The following is a 6,946-nucleotide window of genomic DNA, read 5'->3' on the forward strand; positions in this document are numbered from 1 at the left end:
AACTTCAGTAAATTTGAAGGATCTAGTGGAGTGTTCCTTTTGCACATCACGAAACACCATAATCGCACTTTTGAAATCTGCTACTCCTCGAGTACCTATTTTTCTCTATCTTCTATATCCTCATAGTCGAAGAAGAACAATTCTCTTACCTTCTCGACTGATATGTGACCTCTTATGGATCACTTTGTTGTTACCCATTCTTGAATTTTGGATTCAGATAGTTTCTTCAATCTCCAATCTATGAATTTTCCAACCATTAGTTTTTTTTGGTTTATTCAAAGCATCAGTTTTCAATTCTTTAATAACTGGTCCCGTTCTACTGAGCGGGTTGTGTTGGACCATTTCTATTATGGGAATGATCAGATGAAAAATCTATTTGTTTGAGAAAGGGGGGACGGGGAAAGTAGGGGGTTATAGAAGATTCAAGAATACTTAGGTGTTTTAGAAAAAAGTTGAGCTTTGAATATTTTTAGATAATTTTTTAATTAATATTTTTATTTTTGGAAGGGTAGAAAAGTCTCTAAAGTCTAGAGAGAGAAACTCTCAAAAGAGAGAAAAAAATTCACATCCTAAACGTTGGTTTTTACTAGGGGTGAGCGGAACCGGGTACCCGATCAGATTTGGTGGAACCGGTTCCTCAAATTTGGAACCGGAACCGCTCATGACCAGCTACAGGAAAATGGGAACCGGTCAAATACTGGGTACCCGGTCATTTAACAGATGAACTTAATAATCGGAAAAATAAAAATCCAGATCTTGATTTTCGAAATCCAAAGTTAAAGAAAATCTAAAATAACTTACAAAAATTATGATGTCTTAATGAATAATATGGACAACTATTGAAAAAGAGAGAAAAAGAATATGACAACACTACACAAAATTCCAACTCATATACGCGACATTATGATGTCTTAAGGAATAATATGAACAATAATTGTAAAAGAGAGAAAGAGAATATGAAGCCACTACACAAAATTTAACTCATATACGGCGACGGAATATCGCATGAAAAACTAAATCTACGGTACTTAAAGTTTAAACATACTCAACATGTTTACAAGGGATAAGTGAAGAAAATTAAATATATTTGTGAAGTAAGTAACAAAAGGTAATGGCAGACTTTTCATTGGGTATGACAGGCTTGATCGTACTCCTATCAAGAATAAAGCTAACGTTCACCAACTAAAAATAAAGCAAGGGAAGTAGGGATCGTATCCACATGTAAAAATTATTCTTCCTTGTACTAATTAACAGGTCTAGACTACGAATAATAAGAAAGTTGGTTGATTTTAAGAATTAAAACTACAACGATAATTAAACAACGATAAATTCAATACTAAGGGAATCTAGAGAAACGGTTCACCAGAAATGCAGACTAGGATTGGACGACGGATAATAATAATAATAATAATATAATAATCAAAACTAGGAAGCCATGTATCTTTCGAAACTTATGAATACCTTAGGAAATACAACCAGCAGGCTCTTTAAACAAATCCCAACCTTTGATTGTCCCCAAGAAAAGCAAGGATGAAGAATGAGAAGGAGAATCAGATTTATTTATTAGGATCAAAACTAAGAAAAAGAAGAACTACAAGAATGCACACTTGACTCACTTTCATAGGAATCATGGTTGCATTTAAGCACTTGCAACAAGATCTTTATACCCCACGATCGCTCATGAGGGCGGGTGGGATCTCGCACGGGTTTTCTAAGAGATTAACCTATAACTCTTCAAAAATAATCAAGGAAGAAAAAAAAAATTAAACAAAAAAAAAAGTTCAAGAATTGGTCTTTTATAATGGAACAAGCAAAAATGGATGCAAATATTTCTCAACTAATAGGCGAGTGCACGTTAAAAGATATCAAAAGGTGGTTGAAACAAAGTCACGCTAAGCGTAGAGAACTAAAGAGTTTACACTCTACCACCCCCCTAACCATCAATCTTACCGCGTTCTCTCTATTAGTTTCAAATCATCCTTCAAGATTAGCATCTCATGACTCCGCGAAGGAGCCCGAAAAAAATTAGAATTTCAAGAGAGAAGAGAAGGCTTACACGATATCTTGGCATGGCAATACTCGTTCCATAGGCTTGACTCAATATTCCTCAACCAACAATAATTCAACCCTCTAGGGTGAAAAGGACTTTTAGGAGGTAACGTAAGGTTTGGCTAAGGGTATGGATTTTTTTAAGTGGTTGTAAGTCCTGAAGTGAAGAATTAATGCACTCAAATCGAGTCAAGTAAACCAAAACTAAATCATTTCACTTATTTGGGCTCCCCCCAAGCTTATTCAACAAAAATAAATATACTACAAACATATTTTTTGATTTTTATATTTTTCTCTTTTTTTTGTGTCTCAAGTGAAACATTTTCTTCTTGCCTTGTTTTTCTTAAATTTTTTGGCTTTTTCTCAACTAATTTTTTTGTGGCTTTTTCCTTTTATTATGCACATATATACAATAATTCTTTATTTGAACTACTTCCACTTCTTTTCTCAACTTTGCATAATAGAACAAATCCAAACCTAATCAAATCTAAGATTTAACTCAACAAAAGTTTATTGGCTTGTAATGAGGTTGTAAGAAATGAAGAGGAAATGCTCAAATGGCTATCAAGGGGGCAAATGCAAACGAAATACAAAAATATAATTAAAAATAGAATCCTAAAACTATAAAACAAAAATAGTCACCGAATAAAATGCCTTTATCGTCCCCTAAAGTGGTTTGGTCGCTTGTCTTAGATAGATTAAAGTAAAGTTCTAGATTAAAGCATGCCAATTCCAAGGATCCAACACCGCTCAAACAAAAATGTATGTGTAAGGCTTGAAAAGATTAATTCATATGTTTCGTTAGCAAAAATCTATCCGAAGTCAAATCACTAAAGAGAGCAACACCATCATTCCACAAACATAGGTTCAAGCTTTTTGCTCTCCAAAGTCTTTCACAACTACCTTAGCATAAATATCCTAGAGCCGAACTTAGATATCCTAGACCGTCCACACCTCTAACAATTAGGAATAAAAGCATTCAAATGCGTAACTTCCAATTTTATTATACCCAAAACAAGAACAAAACAAATAAAAATAGAAAAACTTGCCTTGACTAAAAGAAAAAGGAAAATATTTTTGGATTTTAAATTTATTTTTCTATTTTTCTATTTATTTAAATTTTCATTTTTCTGATTTTTCTGATTTTTTGTGTGTTTTTGCTTTAACAAGAATTACAAATAGGAAATAAAAGAGAAAAAGAAATGAAAAATAAAAGAAAATGCAACAAACAATATCCATAAGAAAAATCACGCATGCTCAAATAGAGGCCATCAAGGCATCAAACAAAGCTTATCACCCAAGCTTGAAGTAGGCCATGTCCACAAGGCCTAAAATCAAAACATAAGGAGGCACCAACAAGAACTACCCAACCAACCCCATTCCCTGAATCATGAGAGGATGCCCAAACCTAAGAATGCAATAGAGTTAGAAGGATATTACCATTAATGTCGTGGGAGCTAATCCCGCAAAAACATATTAACTCAACTAAACTCACCACAGAGACCAAGGGCCGCGCCAAGGGTGGTACCAATGACACCCAAAACAAGCAAAGGTGAAGGGAAAAAAGAATAAAAGAAAAGGAAACAAATAGCAGACGTCGTAGTAAACAAAAAAGGCCATACAAAAGGACAAATCCATCATGTCAAGTAAGAATCAACATATTGAGGAACTAATACAACCAAGATCAAACCATCATAAGAGGAAGAAAGAATCAACAATCCCAAACATGCTCAAACAACCACCCCCAAAGAGAACTAGACCCCAAGCACACAAGACATATCTAGCCCCTACATAGCACACCTCTCCCCCAAGCTTGAATAGCGCATACCATCACAAAAAGAAAGTTGGGGGAGAGGTAGAATGGCACCCAGGTGCCACTCGTGCTAGGGCTTTTTCCCTTCCGATCCCTCGAGGCTTGATCCTCCCTTGCCGTCTCCCTCTCCGCCTATTTCCGAATTTGGTAAGCAATAGATTCCTCTTCGGTAAAGGGGGTGAAGTTGAAGGTAGGGTTGATATCGAGACCCAAATCATCAGTTTAGGGGGCCCAATCACGGCGAGGCTCAATGGGATAATTTCCTTGCGGCGGGACTCCTCTCGGGCCATCCCAACCGCCGGTGTAACCCTTGGGCCATGTATCCGGCACCTCGGTGGGACACATAGGTGTTAGGGGGAAAAATACCCTCCACATCACATGGCATAACAAGCCCACTCAAAGATTGTGTGGCATCTAGCAAGGCAATGACAACACTGTAGGCGTTTATCAAGGCAAACGGCTAAGCACTACTACAAAATAGGGAATATGTAACGCTTAAAATAAGACGCTTGAGTAACTTAACCGTTCTATATAGAAAAAAATTCGAGTCTAGTTTAACCAAAAATACCAAAAATATTTCGTTATTGCTTTAGTTTTCTTTAAATTGCTCACGGTTGGTTTGAGTTTGTATGCAAGATAGGGGGCGAACTCGTCATAGGCCTCTCTACCCTCTCGACCTAGAGTTAGAGAGGAATTTACGGAGCTTGAGACGAATCCGAACCCATTCATCGAGCTACAATCGGTTTGATCCTTTGAGTGAAGTTCCGGATCAAGAACTATCAAGTCCAACCATTGATAGAATGGCTCTTCCGGTTAAGAATTTGGGCATACCGGGAGCCTTTGAGGCAACTTGTGGCATACAATCCCCGACCACTAATGCCAAGAACTTTGAGATAAGGCCCGCGTTGATTACCTTGGTTCAAATTCACCCGTTTTGCGGAAAAAGTAGTGAATCGCCGCATGAACATTTGAAATAATTTGAACATTATTGTTGTTAGGTTATGATACATATGACAATTCATAAATCATGCGGAAACAACCATTAAGCCAGGAATACATAATATTTACACATAATCATATAGCATAGTCTAGAAGCATACTCTTTGTTGCGTGCCTTCCCTAGATGCGCCCGAACCGAACAAGAACAAGTCTTTAGGACTCCAAGTGTCGTCCCTCTGTAGATAGTCCACAGCACGTCCGGATCCGCCTTAAGATTGACCAACTAGAATCGCCCTTAAGGTACTAAAGATTTTCGGCACTTATAGTCAAGGAATGTGTCTGAATTTTCTCTCAAAAACTCACTTTGAATACTTGAATAATCTATGAAAATATGTGACCCTAGGCACCTATTTATAGAGTTATGGAAAGGGTTTTAGAATTCTATTAGGATACTAATTTATTTAATTATAACCCTACTAGGACTCTAATTAAATAATCATTATCTAATAGTTTTAGGATTTAATCACACTTCGAATCCCGATTGCTTCAGGATTCCCGCACAAGCATTGCACGAGCACCGTACACCCGCGCAAGCCTTGCGGCCCACGCTAGGCGCACAGCGCTCGACCCACTGCTGTGCTCCGCGCGCGCGCCCAAGGCCTTGGCTGGGCCTGGCCTTGCGCTGGGCCTGGTCGAGGCTTGGCGTGCGATGGTGCGCGTTGGCTCGCTGGGCGACGGCCTGGCTTCGTGCTGGGCCTTCGTCTAGCGGGCCTCGTCCGATGCTAATTCGTACGATACGCTTCCGATTAAATTCCCGATTCCGGAATTCATTTCCGATACGAACAATATTTAATATTTCCGATTCCGGAATCAATTTCCGTTTCGAACAAATATTTAATATTTCCGTTTCCGGAATTATTTTCCGATTCCGATAATATTTCCGATTCTGACAATATTTCCGTTTCCGGCAATATTTCCGATTCTGGCAATATTTCCATTTCCGATAATATTTTCCGATACGTACCATGTTTCCGTTTCCGGCAACATCTACGACTTGGATAATATTTATATTTCCGATACGATCCATATTTCCGTTTCCGGCAATATCATCGTTTCCGGAGTATTCATTTCTTGCCTGTGACGATCTCAGCTCCCACTGAAACCAAGATCCGTCGATTCCGAATATCCATAGATGGAGTATTTAATGCCATTAAATACTTGATCCGTTTACGTACTATTTGTGTGACCCTACGGGTTCAGTCAAGAGTAAGCTGTGGATTAATATCATTAATTCCACTTGAACTGAAGCGGCCTCTAGCTAGGCATTCAGCTCACTTGATCTCACTGATTTATTAACTTGTTAATTAATACTGAACCGCATTTATTAGACTTAACATAGAATGCATACTTGGACCAAGGGCATTATTTCCTTCAGTCTCCCACTTGTCCTTAGGGACAAGTGTGCATTTCCTAATTCCTTTGTCGCTCGATGCTTGCTCTTGAACATAAGGTAAGAGTTGTCATCCTTATTATGTCTAGAGGTGTTTCTCGGTTTCAGAGTTCAACTGATCAAATAAACATATAATCATAGCCTATGATTCATCCGAGCACGGCCATGCATTTCACAGTTTCTAGCTCTCCGAGTGGCCTTGTACAACTTTTAAGCATCTCATCCCGATTTATGGGAGGACAATCCCAATCTTGCGATCTTGAGATTAGACTTCGTTTGATAGGTGATTACCTGAGCGTTGCCTTTATAGCCTCCTTTTACGGTGCGACGGTTGGTCAACGTCAAAGCAACCAGTTCTCAAACAAGTAATCTCAAATCACTCAGGTATTGAGGATTTAGTGTCTAATAATTTTAATGAAATTTACTTATGACAGATTTTCATCTCTTACAGTAAAGTTTCATAGGTCTTGTCCGATACTAGTCTTCCCAAAGTAAGTATCTATGCAAATGATTATGACATTGCCATGTCCACATAGTTCAAGAAACAGAACTACTAGTCATCTTGCATTCTAATCGTCTAACGTTTTCTATGCGTCTAATTTTATAGAAAACTCCGACTAGGGACCATTTTCAACCTTTGACATTCAAGTTCACTTGATAGACATTTCTTAGTCACAGGACTGGTCCTGACAGTC

Source organism: Spinacia oleracea, chromosome 4 (genome assembly GCF_020520425.1).
Source record: "Spinacia oleracea cultivar Varoflay chromosome 4, BTI_SOV_V1, whole genome shotgun sequence".
Taxonomy (NCBI): domain Eukaryota; kingdom Viridiplantae; phylum Streptophyta; class Magnoliopsida; order Caryophyllales; family Amaranthaceae; genus Spinacia; species Spinacia oleracea.